Genomic DNA, 11,749 nt, shown 5'->3' with positions numbered 1-11,749 from the left:
TCGTGGTTGATCCCTCGGCCATACACCATTACATCCTTTGGTCTGACCAATGCTATCACCGTGTTCACTTAATTGTGGAATTACATCTATATGGAAGCCTGGATGGTTTGTTGTTGAGCACATTGACAACAATTTCATCTTGTCCATGATTCAAGTTGAACGTGTAAATTAGTGTTGGAAACTTTGTAAGCAATGCTTCGTGTTCCGTTCATGAAGCTTATGCTTGGATGGAAGAAGTGACTTCCTCGAATTCATGCGCATTCTATGCAAGTTGCCGCTGTGAATACGAGAAAGATTGTTTTTGCTTCCTCTAGAATCATCCCAAGTTAGTCATGCATGTGCGAAGTACTCTATGGTTTGATAGGTTGGCCGCCTCCATTCTATATGTGTTTCCTAGCACACCAAGCCACTGAATGACTTGTTCAAGGAGAAGAAGTTCCTTCTTAAGAGCATGCCTTATGCAAGGACTTTGATATCCTCGACGATGGTTCCCCACCTGAAATCAGTAGTGTTTTATTGTAAGACTACTACGTGGTCATACTTGTCTGGGACAGCGTGTTCACATGTGTTTAGCAGAACTAGCTCATGTTTTGGAGCTTACTACCATAGTCTGTTTCCCGAGAATCTCGCAACGTCATCTCGTAGAATTGTGTTGCGAACTTTCCTTCCAAACATGACGAGTCTGGAATATTCTGACACCAACCCGATCTGAATCTCAGGCAGATATGATGGTTGGAACATTCTCGACATTTGCATTTTGTTCCCAGCTTGCACCGCCACGGTGCCATTCTACCATGAACTAGCTCTCAATAATGGTTTAGGATCATCTTCAAAGTGGGCTTACCTTGGGTCCTAGTCATTCTCGATGATAAGCAGAAATCATCCATTGCGTTGTCTTCAAAAGGTAGTCCACATCGTCCATTCTAGTTCGGGTATGCCATCCTTCGTACTCCGCCAAACCATTGTTGTGATTTGCCTTAGGCTGGTATAAAAGCTTCAATGATCTAGATATCAAAAGTAATTCTTTTTTCTAATTAAGGGAGTAATTCCACGAGTCACCTTCCCTGAGGTACTCCGTTATGGAATCATGACAATTTTCCCTCGCTACTTTGAAATCCTCGTCAACTTGTTCTTCCGTCCTTTCTAAGGTGTGCTTTGCCTCTCAACTCAGGAGATGTCTCTACATCTCCTCCCATGAGTTGATCTTGTGATCGTTAAGATGATCCATCACTATGGAGTTGTCTCTGTCCTTGTGTTTGATGAAGAACTCGAAAGCAGAGTTGTCAAGACCAAGGTGATGCGAGGAATCGATGTTCCTATGAGGTGCAAGTTGGATCATGAAGATCGTGTTAGTTTTGTGTCCCCTCTGTCATCTTACCCTACGCTTGAATCTCGGGACGAGATTCTTGTTTAGTGGCGGTGAGTTGTCACATCCCTAGTTCTGGTCTGACCTAGGCTAGCTTCCATGTGTTGCATCATTTTTAAATTCTTTTGAATTTGAAATGGGGATTGATCAAACCCTAGCACCTCTCTAAAAATACTAGGTTCAAACATAAATCATTTTCAATGAACCCAAAATGCCCTTTGAAAATGTTCATGATTTCTGATAAAGGTGAAAACCTGTGCCAAAAATGATGAACATATTTCTAGGTCATTCCTGGATTTTTGAATTAAATCATATTGTATTTGACTTTGAGCATTTAAACACTATAAATAATTTAAATGCTCAAATAATGTTGGAACTATTTGTGGGCCACTGAATTATTTCAGAAAGTGCTCAGGAATATTTTCAGGATTTATGAAATTGATTTGGTATTTTAAACTAAATCAAAACAAACCTGCAAAATAGAAAAACAGAAAGAATTAGGAAAGGCAGAGAGAGGGACTAACCTAGACGGCCCAGCACTGTGTAGCCCGTTGGCCCACAGTGCTAGTCACCACTAACCTTGCGCCAGAAGGACGCCGCGCGCCAGCACGCGCTCGAGCCACCTCCTGCTTCTGCCGCTTTTGGAGCCAGCCCCGAGTGCCACGCACTCCCTCTTGACCCCCTCGCTCTCTCTCTGGACCCCCTCCCCCTCCTCTGCTCTCTACCGTAGCACCCCCCGAGCGCGTTCGCCACCGCCACTCGCCGTAGCCATGGCCACCACCTCTCCCACGCCCCCTCGAGCTTCCCACGAGCTCCGCCTCGTTCCTCTCTTCCTCCTCACCGAGCCTCCCGACGCCGGAAGCCCCGAAAACATCGCCGGCATCGTCGTGTTCACCATCGGGCACCGAAGATCGCCGCCGCCGATTTGTCATCCACAGGGCTTCCTCGAGCACGCTAGCCATCCCTACGGCACCGCTGTGAGCCCCCGAGAGTTTTCCCCCTTTTCCCACAGTCAATCCCCTCCTCTAGCCAACATAGCCACCCGAGTTGAGAGCTCCACGTCGCCGGCCATGGCGCCGCCATGGCCAGAGCCCGAACCAGCCGCTCCCGCAAGCGTTGTCGTCCTCCTCACCTCTCCAGGAGCCCGTAGCCGCCATCAGATCCTTCCAACGTACCCTACAGCCATCGCCCGAGTTCACCCGAGCTTCGGCCGCCACCGCGAGCTCGTCTCTGTCGAGTACAGCGCACCCCAGCCGCACCTGCCTACTCCGTTGGATGCGGACGAGCATGGGCTCCCTCCTAGTGGTCACACTGCACCTAACCGCAGCCCCTTGCGCCGCCCAGCTGCAGCTCCGCCGTGCGGAATGGTCGCCGCTGGCCAGAGTCCAGCGAAGATGACGTGGCTCCATCATTAGAGGCTAATCACTTAATTAGCCAACTCATAGCCACTGACAGTGGGCCCTACCACAGGGTCAAACCCAATCAGCGCTGGTTTTGACCGGGATTAGTCCTCGTGTCACTGACGTGTGGTCCCCACACGTCAGGTTTGACCTAGACAGCCCCATTGACCCACTGACATTAGCATGTGGTCATGCTGACGCAGTAACATTTTCTGGGATTTTAAATAAATCAGAAATGATTTATTTATTTCAGAAAAGAGCCAAAACTTATAAAATTCATAGAAAATCAACGGTAACTCCAAATGAAAAAATTTATATATGAAAAATGATCAGAAAATTTCACGAAACCCATCTGTACCATTTCCATGCATGTTTGAATAATGTTTGTCCTCTGTTTTGGACAAAAAAATAAAGGACATTTAAATAATCATATATGGAGTTGGAATTTGAATCATGTATCCAAACAAACTTCATTTAAATTGTTGCTAGTTGCATTAGCTCAAATCACAGCATATTGCCATGTCATGATCATGCATCATATTTTGGCATTGCATTGATTGTGTTCTTTCTTAGTTGCCGGTGTTTGTCCCCTCTCGGTAGACATGTGCCGATGACGAGAACGATGACACCGATTAAGTGTGTTCCTCTTCAGAAGTGTCAGGCAAGCAAAACCGCCTTGTTCATTCCGATACAATCCCAGTCTCTCCCTCTTGCTCTCTTTTACTGCATTAGGACAACAACGATTCAACTGTTACATGCTGCGGTAGTTGAACCCCTTTCCTCTGGATGACCTGTCATTGCCACAGTAAATAGATGAAGCCCACTAGCATGAGTAGGAATTGTTTGAGACCTGATGTGCCTACTCATTCATGCTTGATGTTATGCCTGCTACTGCTTAGAGTTGAGTCAGGTCTGATTCATCAGAATGATTTGGAACGTGGTGAACATGTCCTGCCATTGAGAGCTAAGTGTGTTAACATGATTTGGTAAAGGTAGCGGTGAGAGGCCATGTAGGAGTACATGGTGGGTTGTCTCATTACAGTCGTTCTCAGGAAGTGAGTTATGTGTTTGTGATCCATGAACAGTTACTACCACACATTGGGTTCCGGTAACTCGGCCCCTCTCGGCTTATTAATCAACTCGATCTCTGTCCGGGAGTTGCAACTAGTTTATGGTGTTTGTAGGTAGTGTTAGTAGTCTACCAAGTGGCACCCGGTACAGGTGGGCTTGGGACAGACTAGGCACAGTGGCATGGTGTACCAAGTGGCACCCAGATGGTGGGCTTAGGAACCCTGCACACATCATTTGGGGCCGTGAGTGACACCCCGGCCGGATCTCCTTGCGGATGGAACCTGAATAGGCGATAAACATGGACGAGAGACTTGTGTGGTTAGTCAGGTCGTGGCCGACTCCCTCGCCAGTCTTCTGCTTGAAGGTTGCCGAGGTACACGAGGTGTACATGGTGGTAAGTGGCGAGAGCGTGTGTGAAGAAGTACACCCCTGCAGGGTTATCATTATCTATTCGAATAGCCGGATTCCTCGGATATGGAAACTTGGACCCCTTGCATCGTTCATAGACAAGTGAAAGTGGATACTCTAAAATGCGCAAGATAAGTGTGAGTGCTATGGATGGCATTCTCATAGGGAGAAGGGAGTGGATCCATAGTGGTGTATTGATATGGTGAATATGTGGACTCGTGTGCGCCACCTCAAAGAGTTATTTGCAGTAGTAATTCAGGTTAGCCACTGAGTCAAAGCTGGCTTGCTGCAGTTAAACTCCACCACCCCCTTTGTTGATACCGATGCATATGTAGCTAGTTCTGATGTAAGTCTTGCTGGGTACATTTGTACTCACGTTTGCTTATTTTATGTTTTGCAGAGAGACGTCAGTCTCGCTAGTAGTTCCGTGTGGACTTCGATGTTTAGCTTGATACCTCAGCTACGATCTTGTGGCCTCAGCAGGATCTGGTAGATAGTCAGGCTTCTCAGCCTTTTTCATTTGTAGACATCTGTACTCACACATGTTAAGCTTCCGCATGTGCTTTGACTTGTATACTCTGAATGTTGGGTCATGAGACCCATGTTTGTAATATCCGGCTCTTCGGAGCCTAATGAATAAAATACTTGAGTTGTAGAGTCATGTTGTGATGCCATGTTGTATCTGCACATATCGAGCATATTGTGTATATGTCATTGAAATGCTTGGTATGTGTGGGATCTGACTATCTAGTTGTTTATCCTCAGTAGCCTCTCTTACCGGGAAATGTCTCCTAGTGCTTCCACTGAGCCATGGTAGCCTGCTATAGCCCGGATTACCGGAGTCTGTCTAGCCCAGTTGCTACTGCTCCGGAACACTTAGGCTGGCTGGCATGTGTCCTTCTTTGTTCCTGTGTCTGTCCCTTCGGGGAAATGTCATGCGGTGATCCTTTAATTCCTTGTAGCTTGCTACGACTTAGGATTCACACGTTGTTGATCGACACGTTCATTGCTGGGTCATGTATGCTTGTTCCTGTAAGTTAGTTCCACTTTGGGTTCACGACTAGCCATGTCAGCCCGGGTTCTCTGTCATATGGATGCTAGCGACACTATCATATACGTGAGCCAAAAGGCGCAAATGCTCCCGGGCCATGGTAAGGCGACACCCATGGGTATACCATGCGTGAGGCCGCAAAGTGATATGAGGTGTTACAGGTAGGTCGGTGTGACATAGAATCGGGGTCCTGACAGCCCTCTTCTTCCTTGTTCTTCGTTTGTTCTTAAAAGGCGGCGAACCTCGAGGCCCTAGGGGTGATCAGGGTGACCTAGGGCAGGCCGTAGCCGCCGCGCGCCCTGGCGGGGTCCCTCCCAGGCGTGTGGGGTTTCGGGTCCTCAAAAGCACCCACCCGATTGCTTGCATACCGTGCTGGGTCTCCTTCGACGTAACTTGCGGTGCATCACCCTCGGGGTTGGAGGTACATGGTGATGTGTTCGTGTGCGAATAAGTGCTTTGCTTTATATATGAGTTCGTCCAGGATTTTCCTTTGCTACAAAAAGGATTGCGCCACCTTGCTGCATCGTGTTTACTTTTGTTACGTGTTACTCGTTACGAATTATCTCATCATACAATATCTGTCACTGATAATTTTAGTGCTTGTAGAGAATACTTTGCTGAAAACCGCTTGTCTTCCTTCTGCTCCTCATTGGGTTCCACAGTCTTACTTATCGAAAGGACTACGGTAGATCCCTACACTTGTGGGTCATCTGGGGCTAACTACTTCTGCCCCATTGAGTAGGGAGAAGGGAGTCTACCCGATAGGTCAATTTGGTGTCATTTTAAGGGACCAAAGAACCACCGGCAACTTGTCGATCCATCGCCTGCCACACTTCTTCAACTTATCAAATGTTCTTGTCTTGAGTCCTTGCAACACTTCAACGTTCACCCTCTCAGCTTGCCCGTTGCTCCTTGGATGAGCAACCGAGGTGAAAGAGATCTTGCTTCCGCGGGCACGAACGTATTGCATGAAGGCGTGGCTCGTGAATTGGGTGCCATTCTCAGTGATGATTCGGGCAGGGACCCTGAAACGGCACACCGATCCTTTCAAGAACTTGATAGCTGACTGAACGGTCACCTTTCTCACGGGCTCTACTTCCGGCCATTTTGTAAACTTGTCGATTGCAATGAACAAGAATTCAAAGCCCCCGATAGCACGGGGTAAGGGGCCCAAGATGTCGAGCCCGTAGACTAAAAGCGACCATGATAAAGAGATTGTCGGAAGAGCTTGGGCAGGCAGATGGATATTCTTGGAATGAAACTGGCAGGCTTCACCTTTGTTGACCAACTCAACTGCATCTGGAGGGCTGTGGGCTAGTCAAATCCTTGTCGGAAAGCTTTTACCACCAGAGCCCTCGATCTCATGTGTGAGCCGCACATGCCTTTGTGTATCTCTAACAGCAGTTCCTTTCCTTCTTCCCGGCAAATGGACTTCAATTTCACACTGTTGGGCCTTCTTCTGTACATCATGTCATCAACGAACTAATACATACTGGCCCTCCGGGCTACTCTTTCAGCTTCTTCTTGCTCTTCGGGAAGTTCTCTAGTCTGGAGGAAATGCACTATGTGCCGCACCCAAGTTGGAGCCTGAGGCTCGGCAACGAGGACTAGCGGCACCTCCTCATTCGTGGGAGTGCATTCATTGGCCGCGGGTTCGCGGGAGGGTGCAGCTCAGCAACCGAAGGGGATTTGTTCCCATCAAGCTCTCTGTTGGGAGCCTTAGGAGGTTCTACCGGGAGATGCTTGCCAGAGTCCAGTTTCCTCCTCTTTCTGGCCATTGTTGCTGGGGATACAGAGGGCTAAGTTAGATGGAGAACAAAAGTCCCTGGTTCCATAGGATTTTTTGCGCAGCGCACTTTGACAGATGCTCAGTAATGCTGTTTTCCGCATGGGGTACATTCTCTGTTTGCAATCTGTCAAAGCGGTCCTCCAACTTTCTCACTTCCTCAACGTATGCCTCCATCAATGGACTTTGGTAATCCTTGTTCACTTGCCTCACCACAAGTTGCGAGTCTCCACGGATGATCAGGATCTTGAAACCCAGTTCTATTGCAATCCTGAGCCCGGCAAGGAGCCCTTCGTACTCTGCTGCATTTTTGGTAGCCTTCTCCCGAGGAAAATGCATTTGGATGACGTGCTTAAGGTGCTCCCCAGTGGGAGTAATGAGAAGCACGCCAGCCCCTGCACCTTGTAGGGAGAAGGCACCATCGAAATACATAGTCCATTTTTGGAGCGCTTCCTTGCCGGGGATAGTTGTCTCCAACACTTCTTCATCAGGAGTTGGCGTCCATTCTGCGATAAACTCTACCAATGCTCTGCTCTAAATAGTTGATGTGATTTCAAACTTCAACCCAAAGCTAGATAACTCCAAGGCCCACTCGCCAGTGGCCTCGGGGTTTCTAAGTATCTGTTGCAAAGGGAAGTGGGTGACAACCATGATCTCGTGGGATTGGAAGTAGTGGCGCAGTTTCCTTAAGGCCATGACATGGCCAAAAATCAACTTTTGCATGCCAGAATACCTCAACCTAGCCCCCTGCAATAGGGAGCTTGTTGGGATGTGGGGTCCCGGCAAACCGTTAAGGTTCGAACACTGGGGTGCGCGCGAAGTCTTTCCCTCCAACTGATATATGCTCTAGCTTGCTAAGATCTTGCGGACGAACTCGACGAACTCACAACATAGAAGGACACGGGGTTTATACTGATTCGGGCCAACGTTGTGGTGTAATACCCTACTCCAGTGTGGTGGTGGTGGATTGCCTCTTGGGCTGATGGTGAACAATACAAGGGAAGAACGGCCTCCTGAGGTTGAGGCGTTTGTGTGTGTGGGTTGGTCTCTCTTCCTCTTGCTCAGATGAGGTGATCCCCCCTTCCAATGTGGTGGCTAGTCCTATTTATGGAGGCCCTGGTCCTCTTCCCAAATATCGAGCGGGAAGGGAGCCAACAATGGAGGGCTAATTTGAAGGGGACAGCTAGTACAAGCTATCCTGACAAAAGTAGTCTTCGCCTGCACAAAGTTCTGGTGGTGACGCTGTTCTGGGCTCCACGGTGACCTCCGTCTTGCAGTCCATGGTCTTGGTCTTGCTGCACCGAAATGGCAACCTTTTCCTGAGGCCTCGGTACTCCGCGGCTGCGCCTGCCCCCTTTGCACCAAAGAGAAAATAAGGACGCTGTGCACGCTGGCGCCCGCCTAGTGTCGATCGTCACGGCTTACGTCACGAGAGCCTCGTGAGGTTCGCCTCGCCTTGATATTTCCACTCCTCGTCAGCCTTCCTAGCTAGGCCACTCTAGTGGAGGTCTTGCGTCGTCCGCCTCGCGAGGCTTGGCCCCTCATGAGGGTCTTGGATGCTTTGTTGGTGAAGATGGGCCGTACGGCTTGCCGACTCAGCCACGCCGTAGGCCGCAGGCAGGCAAGTCTGGGGACCCCCGTTCCCAGAACACCGACAGTAGCCCCCGGGACCAAGGTGTGCGCGGGCTTGGCTTCGCGGTGAAGCGAAGGGTCAAGATCGAAGTGCCGCGGGACCCAAAAGCATGCGACCTCGGTTGACGCGTGGCGGTTGATTGGACGTGGGCGTCTCTGCTTCCCCACACTGGCTTTCAACCTGCTTAGCTGTGCGGCCCCGCTTCTTGTACAATTATTCTTCCCTCTCCACGCCTCGCTTTTCCAAGTTTCCAATCTCCCTGCTTCCTCGACGCCCTGCTCCGCCTTCCTAGTCTGACCAGTATTCCGCCCGCTTTACCGCCATGGCACCGAAACAAGCCAGCAAGGGGAAGATACCTCTGTCCTCGCCAACTGCGCCTCCATCCTTCGAGCCGGCACTCAGCCAGCCTCGGGTACTCAACGACAAGGCCATGGGCAAGGTGCGCCCCATACTGGCCACCAGCTTCAACGAGTGGGGAGAGACGCTGGCCTGGCCTGTGTCCCGCTCTAGCATGGCTCGGGCAGTCACCGAGTTCCCGATCTTCATTGATGCCCTCTGGGCTGGCCTGCTTCCTCCCTTCTCCGCCTTCCTCAATGCGGTGCTTGAGCACTATCAGATCCATATGCTTCATCTCGACCCTCAATCTGTGACCCTTCTTGCCGTCTTTGCCTTCGTGTGTGAGGCCATGGTGGGCATCACCCCCTCCGTGGCACTCCTCCGCCACTTCTTCTCGCTACATCTCATCGGTGCCCGACAGAGCTTAGGGTGTGTGGACTTTCAGGCCGTGGCAGCGACGGTAGGCATGGGGATCGACTTCGAGCTTCCTTCATCCGCGAGCGAGTTCTGCACGCGATGGGTGTTTGTTGATGCTGGCGTGCTCAACCCTCTGCTCCAAGCTCCGGTGGGGCCTGCCATTCCAAACTCCGGCTGGGGTCACCAGAGGCTCGCTAGCCCCTGCCTTGCCCCTGTCTGGGCCAGGCTGCGGTGGTTGAATGACCTTGGTGTGACTGTGCCCATGGTGGTGAGGGAGTTCGTCAGGCGCTGAGTTGCTCCACTTCAGCGCCATTCCCGCCCGATGTGGGACATGCTCAGCGGGCAGGACAACATGAGGTTTCAGGAGGAGGGGCTTCCTCTTGCTGCGCGGCAAACAGTGCTCACGGTCCTGTCTGGTGTCCCTCTGCCAGACGAGATGCCCAAGAAAAGCTGCATGATGTACCGCTGCGAGACCAAGGTCACCTTTGCCGCGGACACGCCTTCCTTTGATGAGTAGAGGCTGCGACAAATTGGCTTGGTGGGGCCCCGCGAGAATCCCGTCATCGTGGTCCCATTCTTCGCCGCCGGTGCCGAGCTCGCACTAGGTGGTGGTGCCGGGGAGCGAGCGGCGACGGGTGCCGGCTGCTTAGGTGTTGAGGAGCACATGCCGAGCGGTGATCCGGGGGCGTCGTCCTCGGGAGGTTGCGACCCCCTCCTGAGGCACCAGTTGCTGATGAGATGCGGCATGCGGCTCCTGAGGCCGAGGCTCCGGGGGCCTCGAGAGGTTGCAGCAAGGAAGAGCCGGACTGTTCGCCATAGCCTGGCTCACCTAAGGCTATCCCTCTTGGTTCTTCTTCAGCTCTGCTGCGTGCCAGCCATCACATCCAGCGCTTCGGTCGCCTTTGCATGAACTTCGAGGAGCTCCACAAGAGTAAGGGATCCCCTAGCGGCAACAACATCTTCGGGTCATTGAAGCGACGGAAGTACATAGCCGTCGACGAGTAAGTACCTCTTCTTGGTGATCTTCTGTGTGCTGCCTTCCTTTCCTGACGATTGCCCCCTCAGGTCCCCTTCTGCTAAGGTCGCGAAATCTCCAGAGAAACAGCTCCCTCTCATCCCATCGCACTCGCCAAGCTCCAGTGCTTCAGGCTCAGACGCTGCCCCCGGCGTGGGGTCAGCCTCGGGAGCTAGTCCTTTATCAAGGCGCCCTGAGCTTGTGCCTTCGCCGTCCTTTCTTCGCGACCTTGCTCAGAGCGTAGCAGGCGTGCCAATGGCTCCTCCCTTGGTCACAGTTGGTAGGTGGCTAGCCTCGATGCTGGAGCTTCCTTCAAGTAGTGGGCCTTGCTCGGTCCGGGCTCCTCGCGGGAGTCAGCTGGCGCCTGGGGCCGTGCCAGCCCCCAACCGGGAGATGGCGCGCCACTCGATGCTCCACCCGCAGCCCCCGAGGAGGAGGACGAGATGGGGCGAGCGTTAGAGCTCGAGCGCGGGTGAAGCATGGTCCGCCATGAGCTCTTCCAGGAGGCGATGGGCGCGATGAACCGCCTTGGTGAAGAGCTTGCTGGCGTCGACTCGCGTCTTGAGGCTGAAGGTCTTCGGTTGGTGGAGGAGCGGCACAAGCTACGAGTGGCCATCAACCTTGGCCGTTATCATCGCGACCTCAAGAACGCGAAGGCCGAGGCGTCCCTCAAGATTGGCAATGAGGCCTGCTCGCAAGCTTTGTTGGAAGCTCACGAGGCCAATCGCTGCCGCGAGGCTGCGGAGGAGCGCGTGTGGGAGCTCCAGGCCTGGAGCGCGTCCCTTGATCAGCAAGTCGAGGCGCGCGGGGCCGCCCTTGCATCGATGAGGGGGACGCGTGCGGAGGAAGAGGAGGTCCGGCGGCGCGACGAGACGCTGGCCCTGGAGGCCGTGGAGCGTAGCCTCGAGCTCGAGCGACTAGAGATGAGGGAGCGTCAAGTCACTCAAGCTGAAGATGTCGTCGGGGCCCGTGAGGCCAGAGTCGAAGAAGAGATCAATCGCCGGGTAGTCGTGGTTCACGCTGATCTGGAGGGCAGGTATGGCTTGAGGCTGGAGCTCGCCGGACAGGAGGGCGCTGGCAAGGCCGCCGCCCTCAGGCCCAGGTTGGACAAGGCCGAGAGGCGTGCTGAGGCCACAACCGCCGCCCTGGTTACGGTGCAGGTTGACCTGGCCTCCACCCGCGCTGAGCTGCTTTCCCTCCGGAGGCGAATTGACGATGCCGAGGCTGTTGCTCGGCAAAACAGAGAAGAAGTGCTCCAACGCCGAA

Source organism: Triticum aestivum, chromosome 4A (genome assembly GCF_018294505.1).
Source record: "Triticum aestivum cultivar Chinese Spring chromosome 4A, IWGSC CS RefSeq v2.1, whole genome shotgun sequence".
Taxonomy (NCBI): Eukaryota; Viridiplantae; Streptophyta; class Magnoliopsida; order Poales; family Poaceae; genus Triticum; species Triticum aestivum.
This window is presented reverse-complemented; position numbering follows the sequence as displayed.